Source organism: Cebidichthys violaceus, unplaced genomic scaffold, assembly GCF_023349555.1.
Source record: "Cebidichthys violaceus isolate CVI_PGR_0920_01 unplaced genomic scaffold, fCebVio1.0.p SCAF_13, whole genome shotgun sequence".
NCBI lineage: Eukaryota > Metazoa > Chordata > Actinopteri > Perciformes > Stichaeidae > Cebidichthys > Cebidichthys violaceus.
Window position 1 is genome coordinate 12,523,097 of NW_027176296.1, and position 10,790 is coordinate 12,533,886.

The 10,790-nt window shown below is 40.2% G+C and overlaps 1 long non-coding RNA gene across 1 annotated transcript; it reads left to right on the forward strand.

The window, feature by feature from the left end:
• Positions 1 to 397: 397 nt before the first annotated feature.
• LOC137870158 (uncharacterized) lies at positions 398 to 8,771 on the forward strand. Its single transcript, XR_011102687.1, has 3 exons — positions 398 to 512; positions 1,385 to 1,497; positions 8,416 to 8,771. It is a non-coding gene; the product is annotated as an uncharacterized lncRNA (long non-coding RNA).
• The last annotated feature ends 2,019 nt before the right edge of the window (positions 8,772 to 10,790 follow it).

The following is a 10,790-nucleotide window of genomic DNA, read 5'->3' on the forward strand; positions in this document are numbered from 1 at the left end:
AACTGCTTAACGTAAAGAGAATGGTGTGCAGACGGTGTCAATGGTGCAAATACTTCATCCTAATCTTTTAAAAGACTATGAATTTACAGTATTGTCAAGTTAGTGACCGAGCTAATGAGCTTTCTGATAGAGAGCTTTTTTTTCCCTTTACTATATTTACTCTTTACTTATTCTTAACTTGTTATGAAACAGTCTCAATGTAATACCGATGCCTCTATAGAGCCAGCTTACCTGAGTCAGATCTCCAGTTTGGGAGGTCTGCGCCCGGCATCAGCGGCTCCTCCTCTCAGGTTCAGAGCTTTGTCTCGCTGCTCCGCCGGTCCCCGTTGGAAGCCAAAACCAACACCACACTCTTGGAGACCCAGGCCATATTGCTGGACCCACTGGAGGGCAGGGAGGCCCGAGAGAACCAGAGCCAGGACTGTGAGGGGCCGACATTCCATGCTGCAGTAAAATGAAAGGTTTTCTGAAGAGAAACTGGTGCTCGGAAACACTACTGCTTTAATCCACAGGTACCGCCAAAATCAGAACAAAATGAAAGTTCCTTGTTTTAAGATGATAGAAATATCCTTAACCTTGAAGTAGATTCATTAACATTGCATCACTAGAACCTTAATATAAAGCAAATTACACACGGCCTTCAAATTAGCATGTAACCATGTCACACAGAATTGCAAATACAGCTTTCCTATAACTAAGGCTGCTTGCCGAACATAAACATATAACCGAGAACTCTTGCAAACATATACAAACTCTCGCAAGACACATCCTTTCTAGCCATAACCCTAGTGCCACTCTGGCTGGCTAGCATATTAGTGGTTAGCTTGCTAGCTGCAGTAGTTTGCAAACTAGCCCTTTCCATAGCCTAGTCACTATGTCACCAAAAGTTTAGCATGTTAGCATGGTAACATTTGCTGATAGCAGTAAATACAAAGTAGCTGAGGCTGATGGGAATGTCTGCAGTTCAGCAGGTATTTGGTCATAAAGTAAAGTATTGGACATATTAAAATGACTAAAGAAAAGAGAGAGGATCACTAAAGTTATTAGAATTCATCCTAAGGGGAACATGAATGTCTGTGGACAACACCAGTACGTCATTCAAAGAAAACCCTGCCAGAAAAGGTATTCAACAGCTCTTGGACCAAGCAGCAGGTATCATGAATAAAAAAAAGCAATCAGACCATGATAAGGCCCAAGTATGAACTTGTCAACATGAATGTTCAGCCCAAATTTCATGGTACTCCATTCGAGAGTTGCTGAGATATTACGGTCTGGACCCAAAGTGGTGGACCATGAGCCATGCCACCATGGCTAAAAACTGTATGTACTGAACAGAGCAACTCTAGACACTCCTCACTGGTCTGTTTGGTTGTTTCTCCCACAGGTGTCCTCCTGTGGCCCGGCGAACAATGACTGTTGACTCTGAGAAGCAAAGGCGAAGAAGTGTGATGTTGTCAACTCTTCTTCGGGAGGAAGTCAGGGTGGAAAGACGAAAGGGTAGGTTTCCAAAGTTTCCAACTTGCTAAGAGACTGCTGTTTGCAACCTGTATCCTCCCTACACTGAAAAAAGTAGTTTGAGCTGATTAAACTTCACCAAGCCTCAATTATAAAAGTGGCAGAGGAAACACGCACAGTCATATGTGTACTTAGAAAGGTCCTGACAAAGAACCTATTTTACTGTTTAGGTATGAGGACTTGCAACTCTCTGTATGTCTTGTTATTTCATTTCAGTTTCCCATGTTCCCCCTCCACTCCTACAGACTACTTGGAATATTTGCTAATATGTAATGAACATTAACCCCACAATTGTTTATTTTCCATTTACTTTTAGCAAAAAAAATTGCATTCGTATTTTTTTGTTATTTTCCTCTCACCCGTCATATCAGTATCATGTTCCATTTTGCACACATGCGTCCATAAAGTTTAATTTTATCTGTTATAGCAGAAAACGAGTACCAGCATTAAACTTTATTGAAAGCGCTCCTGCGAGCTGGGCCTTTTATCTGATGCTGGTGCAGTTTTCAAGTGAGAGCCTGGATGTGTGCGTCTCCATGCGGGGCCCTGAATGCTGGCTGCCGCCCTATATCGCCTCGGCCCAGCCTGCCGGAACAGCTTTGTGTGGCAGCCGCTCCTGACTGATTGCGCTGCTTGTTAGTCTGTCTTTGATCATTAAGCAGAGCGATGTCACCGCCTTCAGTGTCATCAATTATAATTTGGCTTGTGTCACTTTGATCTTAACAAATATTATCCCAGTTTTTTTTAAAGCTGTTTGTTGGGCCTGCACGCCGCTGACTTCCAGCTTCCTCTGTAAGATGCAAGCCTTGTGATGAATAATTTACCTGAGTGGATTTCTCTCTCCTGCATGTTATCTCTGCTAAAGCCCAGATTACACAACCCACAGCCAGGAAGTTTAGAGTGAATGAGAGAGTGAGCGGGTAACATATAAATAGCTCATCGTGTCCCCTTGGTGGGGGTACCTACATCTGTCCAGTCCATATGGCACTGTTAGCCAGCCCAGAGTCCAATTTCCACTGAGTCAACACTCAGTATGAATATTCTAATTGGTTCTAGCGGCTGAGGTCTAGTCAGAAAGTTACTGTATCAGAACACATTAATGTAGGTCGACTCAGCTCCAAATACAGACAGTGTTTTTAAGGATGTAAGACAAATATATCACTGTGGTTAATTCAACATAATGCCAGTTAAAGAGATAAAGAGGAGGTGAATATCTGTACCAGACATGGATTGCCGGCCTCAGGCCTAGGGGAACCTGGGCCAGCAGTAAACACGCAGTGTCAAAGAATAAAGGAGACACACATGTTGAGCTGCGGTACACTTCACAGCAGGAAGATTCATTCTACAAATCATACTTCATGTATGAAGCATAGCTTTTTGTAAACTAATGGCCTTAGCTACAGTCCCTTTTATACAACATGACCATTTAACAACACAGGTTAATTTACTAACAAAAATAAAGCTAAAATAAAGCTCAGTGTTTTTGGCTTACTTTTCCAACCCGCTAGTCCATAGTATAGTATAGTGGGACATAGATGCTGAGTGGACTGGTTACAGTGGGACAGCAAACTGCACCAGAGTCTGATTGAAGCTGGACAGACGGGCTTGATTTCCAAGGTGGGTAAATGTGGCAAATGCCGTTTGCTGGAACCAAACAGGTTTGGTATGAATTCACCCAAAGTAAAGTTAAGTTGGTGGTTCTCAATGTACCTTTCTAGGTTGACTTTCACACCTAACCTGTTTGGTTTGGTTGAGACTAACTACTCTGGTGCGTTTGCCTGTATGGTTCATTTAGTTTTGGTCTGTTTTGGTTCAGTCCGGTGTAAAAACTGTGGTTCAGACCAAATATTTGGACCAAGATTGCCTGGAAAGGACGGTCTCTCTGGTATGCATTTGTGGTGCAACACAAACCAAACCAACCACAAGACTGTAAGTAGATATATCATTTAGGGTGATGTCAAAAGCTAAACAATGATTACATTAAAAGTTTTGTTTTCCTCTGTCATGATCTTCCCTCCTGTTCTCTGTGCAGCACCTGTGTTTGTCATGTCTCGTCCTTTTTCCCAGTTGAGTTTAATTTCAGTATTTCCTGTTTTATTTTGTGTTTCTTACCTCGGCCCAATCTCTACCCTTATGGACTCACAGACTTTGAGGCTCCCGCGAAGTCCGTGAGGGTTTAATTCTGTCCCCCTGTCAAATCATCAACTTTTGAGGACTCTCTGGCAGATATTTTGAGCCCTTTATGAACCCTTTCCGCAAGTCAGCATTAGATGCAGACTTTGCCTAAGGGAATTACCCACAATTCATAGCAATGTGAAGTTAAACACAGGGTAACCAGTGGACGCATGGAGACGTAAAAGAAAAAAGGTAAACAAAGAGGACGACACACATGGGTCCAGCCTGTCATATTAAATATACTCAGAAACATTAAGGGTTAAAGATGTTACAAAAAAAAACATGAAATCAGAGGATATTTATATATTTATTCATCAAATATTAGATTTTGTCATTGAAGCCATTTTGACAAAAACGAGTAAATAGATTATCTAAAATTACCTCTCATCTTGTGAGGAAAGACCCAGGAAGACGTTCAAATCAGGGAGTACAAAGTATAAAATAAATGCCCACAATTGTACATCATATTTTTTGTCATTGTCATGTGTGGCATCACAAAGGGCCAGGTGGTAGATGGGCGCTACCTTCCCTTTAATGATCAGCAGCCACACCACAAAATGGCCACCGATGCACCAACTACAGCTCCCAGAAGGCCTCACTACTCACCCAGGTGTGGGTGTTTAAGGCACCTGATTGAGGCAGGACTTAAGAGCTGCAGGAGGAGAGCACACAACTGTGATAATGGTACGCCTCAAGGTAGTGTGATTAGTCCGCTACTCTTCAGCATTATGATTAATGACATATTCACAAAGGTACCAGCAGATATAGGTAGGTCTCTGTTTGCTGATGATGGAGCATTGTGGAAGAAAGGAAGAAACATGGAACATGCAGTCAGAAAAGTACAAGAAGCAATTGATGAGGGGGTGGAGTGGGGGTATGATTGGGGGTTCAGGTTCTAGGTTGAAAAAACACAAATGGTCTTTTTCACCAGGAAAAGAATCAAGGATGGGATGAAGCTAAGGATGTATTTGAAAGACTTAAAGGGTTGAAACATTTCAGTTTCTGGGAGTTCTTTTTGATTCACGGTTAACATGGAAAGACCATATCAGGAGAATAGAGGAAAAATGCAAAAAAGTAATAAATGTGATGAGATGTGTGACTGGTAGGGAATGGGGAGCCAGTTGTTCATCATTAAAAACCATGTATGTGTCCTTGATAAGGTGTGTTGGATTACGGCAGCATAGCATACGGATCAGCAGCCAAATCTCTCATTGGTAAATTAAATGTGGTTCAGGCACAGGCATTACGAGTATGCAGTGGAGCATTTAAAACATCGCCAATACCTGCCCTGCAGGTAGAAATGCCGCTGGATTTAAGGAGAACGCAAACTACTGGGACACAATGATTCTCACCCAGCAAAGGGAATGTTGCAGGTGGTCTGGGAGAATTGGAGGAGTCAGAGGGATCACTTTGGGCATGTGGGTAATGCCATTGCAAGGGAATTAAAAGTATTTGATCTGAGTATAAGCCCCTCTGTAGTCTACCCGGTGATGGCTCCATGAACGCTTGTGTGGCCTGATATAGCCTGGTATTTGTTAGATGTCAAAAGAAAAAGGCATAGTTGATTTGGTAAGTGCATTTCAATATCATGTAATGAAAGAATACAATGATTATACACATATTTATACGGACGGTGCTAAGAAACCTGAGACAGGAGTGACAGGATTTGGGGTGGCAATACCAGCTAAAGGAATTAGAATCAACAGAAGAACAACTGATAAGCAAGGGGTCTACACAGTGGAGATGGTGGCAGTGCTGGTTGCACTACGATGCGTGATAAAAGCAAAACAGGAAAAAGTGTTGAGATGCTATGACTCATATTCAGTCCTAGCAAGCTTAAGATCTTTTCATTCGAACAGCCGTCAAGATACACTGTATGAAGTCCTTCAGTCAGCCACAAGAATACATAAACAGGGAGGTCAGGTTAAATTCCTGTGGGTTCCAGCACATGTAGGGGTGAGTGGGAATGAGAGGGCAGATGAGTTGGCAAAGAAGGCTTTAAAGAAAGGAAATGAAGATTAGTATTAGTAAGGCAGAGGTCCAATGTATTATCTGGGAAAATATCAACCAAATGTGGCAAAATAGGTGGGACAGAGGAGAAAGGGAGACATCTATATCATATTCAAAAGAGACATTTTAAGTTTTTTTTTTTCCCTACTACTGTTCAGTTAACGAACCCTTATCTCTGCTTGGACGCTTTTGTTTGTTTTGGACTTTTTATTTTGATAAAAGAGTTACCCGAGTTGACTTCTAGCAGAAGAATAAACCTTCACCTTTTTCTGGGAACCTTTTGCTTTTTGCTTGTTTTGTTAATTACCTTGCACCACCCCACCCTAGCCTGCCCTAGTGACTTCTCATGACATTACACATGGTAACGTGATATGTTGCAGCAAAGTGCTGTCCCATTCCTATTTACACCATTTCAAGCCCTCCTCAGTCTCTCACACTTAACCACTTACCAGGTGACGTCAGTAAGTCCTTGAGGGTTCAGGGTTTGAGGTTTTAGGGGGATTTGGCCCTCTCCTCTCATTTCAGATCACTTCACTTCCTGCCTTTGTGTGTTTTCCTGCCCCGCCCCTGATTGAATCCACCTGTGTCTAATCACCAACGCCTCCCTCTGTATTTAAACCCTGTGTTCCCCTGTCTCTGTTTGTCTGCTATGCTTCCTGTATGTATCCCTCCTAATGTTTTCTGATTCACCTGATCCTGGTTCACATGTCATTTTGCCTGTTTTGGGATTTTTAGTGCTCTCTTTTGGAGCTGCCCTTTTAATATATAGACTATTCTTTATTAAAATCAGTAAATATCCTTCTGCATTTGGGTCCATCCCTTGTTTGTTTGCCATACAGTGACACCCTCTTATGCTGTGTTCACACCAAAAGCAACGCAAATTTTACGTCGGCTGGTTTACTTCAGCTGTATGAACCCCAAATAAACTATTTTGCTGTGGTCTGCAATAAACGGACAAAAAGGATGCCGAAATAACTACAGAATGATGCAGATTTGTAAAAAGTCTGAATTCATGTTTTGTTCTCTCAGCAAGACAAGCAAATAACTTTTAAAATACTTGTTTTCTTAGCTCGTATTGATCGGTGTTATTCTAAGCTAACATTGTAGCAGCTCCATCAACACTCAAAATCACGTCATCTAGACATAAATGCGGCAGCGTGTTTTTCATTGTTTGTACCATATGGTTTCTACATTTGCATTGACTTTGTATGTGATCTACTTGCGTGAAAAATTTGCACCGCGTTTGGTCTAAACTATTACACCACAGTAGTTACATTAGTTTACAACTAATAGTCTCATTATAGAAATGGCTGATATGCTGTGTAGGGTGACTAGTGCATATGGTTGATTATGACACTTTAAAAAAAAAAAATTATTTACAATGCTCAGATAGCTTATTTACCTGAGACAGTTGGTATTTATGACAAGCAGCACAATTGAGTATATGATGGAAACATATCCATGTTTATTTTTTGCTGTGGATTGTGTAGAACAACACCTCCCTTCACTTGGAACACTGACATTTTAATACCATTTAAAGAAAAAGCATATTGTTTGATCTGGCTGGATTATTAAAATGAAAGAGAGCGATTAACTGCTGTGTGAGCTAGATTGACTTAGAGAGAGAAAGCGGTGCGGTTTGTATACTGTTCTTAATAAAAATATATATAAAATACCAGCCAACGTCCGTAGAGTCAGTACCGTGACGCCACAGCAATGGCCTATTGTGATTGGTCCAGACTTGAGACATGATAGCTGCGTGATAAATATTGTCTTTTACTTTTTTAGAAAGGGACTAATTCTTTAATTCTTTATTGTATATTTAAATGTCAATTTTATTTATGAAAACAAAACTAAAGAAATGAGATGTTCTCCCAGTCATTTAGGGTGGGCCAGTTGTACAAGTGTCTGGGCCCAGGCCCTTTAGGCCACTCCTGTGATCCATGGAAGCACATGTGCATACTGCTTGTATAATCTCAAAAACATCACCAAATGCTGCTGTCGTTTTCCAGAACTTGATTTTTCCCTCGTGGGTCCATGTAGCACCGACGATGCAGGATGACATCACCAACACTGTTCAATGAATGACTTTCCTGTCTGTCCATAGTGACATCATGTTAACTCCTTCTTTTGTTAATAATACATCAGTGTGAACATCAGACAGACCAGAACTAAAAGACAACAATGGAGTGAACTGAACTTCAGGTGAAAGGGACCTCAGGCTTTTGTGCGCTGGACATTTTCCAGTCTGACAGTAATCAGCCGCTGACATAACTTAGTTCTCATTGTAATGGTGGTGTTTGACTACAGTGTGTACACTGTGTGGTTAAATTAATAATTATTGCACAAAAAAGGACATTTTCTATGCATGTTCATTTATATTTATATATTCATGTTCTTTGAATATGAAAGGAATCTTTTATCGCTTTAAGGTACAAGGTGTAGTGCGACAGAGGTGGGAGCCCTTCATGAACATATCTTTCTATCTCAGGACATTTTCTTTTAGCAACGCATAATTCACTCGGGACGTAATTGTTCGTTTAGAGGTAAAAAAGGGACAAACGTAAAAATATACCATGCCAAAGGGTAAAACGTGTATCCCTGCAGGGACTTACCTTTCTGACACTTATGTCTGCTGTTTAGCATTAAGTCTTAAGTACACTGACATGTTTTATTGCGTAGGCAGAGATCTTTAACTCGTGTTTATGTTTGCAGACTTAATGCACTGCATGCAGATCCGTGGTGGATCCACGCTGGGACCTCGCCAGGTCCTTGACTGAGATGAGATCCCCGAGTCGACCCTGTGTTCACTACGTCATCGTGTGGCTGACTCTTATCACCTCTAAGTGCCATATTTGTAAACCAGTAGCAATGGGTTATCCATCCACCTAGAGGAGCAGGGAACATGGAAGCTGAAATGGTTTACTGTACCTGATATCAGCTGTTGTCATATTTGATGTGTATGATGGAGTGTGCGTTTCATGATTATTATCATATGATGATCTGGCCATGAAAATATGATGCTGAAGCGTTCTGTAAAACCTGGATACAGATTGTTGTTTTGATGCATAAAGCGGCCGAAGGAGTTCCTGATTATAGTCTACCTTCTATTCTTCCCATGAAAGCTCAGAGAGATATGTTATTCAACAGATCCGCATGACAAGAAAGGCAATATGGGCACAAACTAAATTTTATTGAATTTGTATACAAATTCTTATTTTTATACAATTTGATGTGTTCTATGTTTGCCAAATATACAACAAGGCAGGAATATGTATGCCTTTATCTTGGACAGTGTTACACAAAGTTTATAAAGTTTCAACTCAACAACTCACAAAAGCGTTTTTTAAGGGAGTCTTGGGATTTATTTTTTTTCTACCAGGGGATATATGATCAAATTGTGGTTGTTGTTTGATGTATTTGTTACATTCGACGCGTTTACCATCCTGGAGGGCGGTGGCAGCAGAGAGCCTGGTCTGACAGAATTCCAAAGAGGAAGAAATACACTGATGCGCCATTCCTGGGGCACTTAAAGATCCATGTTTTTAGTTGAAAGAAGAACATCATCAAACAGTTACATAAAATACCATAACAGCTCAGCTTATCCTGTAACGAGTGTGTGGTCGAGCAAGAGATAGAGAGACAGTGGATGCACTCATGGCAGTAAAGTTGTCAAGCGGTAGTCCATGTACAGTATAGGTTTTAGTTTGTATGAATAAAGGATGCAGCACCTGCCGCTCTCTTCTCCCATCACAGGTTTGTTTACAGCGGTTGCAGATCGCATGTTACCAGGCCTAAGCGGTGACCAGGATAGGCCTACTGTTTATCATGGATACAGGGATATAAATAACCCCATTTGTCTGTGTTCCAAGTACACATTAAGTCCTGAACATGATCAGAACCGAGATAAGCCTCAAAACATGTCCATGTAAACACATAGGATCCAAACAACACGCAAGCTCCATGGTTTCAGCCACCACAGCAATTATAGAATCTTTATAATTACACTAAAAGAGCAAAGCAAAAATGTGAAGAGTTAATAAATCTGTCATTTAAAACCAGAGCTGTAAAATCAGCAGTGATGGAACAAGTACTCAGATCTTCTATTGAGTAAAAGTAGCAATACTACAGTGTAGAAACATTCTAAAAGTACTAAAAGTACAAAAGTATTAGCATTAAAATATACTTTAAGTACCAAAAGTAAAAGTATTCATGGAGAATGGTCTATTTCAGAATAATATATATCCTATTATTGAATTTTAATTATTGATCTATTCATGTGTTCATCACTTTAATGTTGCAGCCTGTAAAGGTGGAGCTCATTTTAATTACTTTATATACTGCTGGTAGTTTAATCCATAGATGCATATTATAACATATTTGAAAATGTTCGATTATTGATACAAAATATAGATAGACTAAGTAACTAGTAACTAAATCTTATAATATGGTTATTTACCTTAGATGAAGCAGAATAGATGTATAAAGTAACATCAAATTGAAATACTACTAAGTACAACTACCATAAAATTGTAGTTAAGTGCAGTTCTTGAGTACAATACTTAGCAACATTCCACCCCCGAAAATCAGGGTTTAGCTGTTAAGAATATGTGAATAATAACTATTGACATCTGAGGGGCAGCAAACACTACTGAAGTTCCAGCAACTACAGTAAGTCTGAGAAATATGCAGTGCAAACCATGGCCTAAACAAAGAAAAAGATTTATTTCGGTTCTGCAGAGTGAAGCCGATGTGTCTTAAAACTCGCATTCTCTTGACTGACTAGCAAGGGATGAGTCCTCCACTTGCAAAAATAAGTCCAATTGAATAGAAGTCTATGAGAAAAAATCTACTTCTCACTTGATTTATTACCTCAGTAAAAATTGTAAACATGAGTTTATGGTCTCAATCTCTAGTTTCAAGTCTTCTTCAATACAGCATGATGTTCATTTAGTAAATTATGGTCCATTCAGAGTCAAATAGACCTTAAAAGCAGAATATGTTTTAGGTTGGGTTTACTGTGATTGACAGGTTGTTGCTGCTACCAGAGCCGTATATGGCATCTTTACGTCACAATATGGTAACTTCAT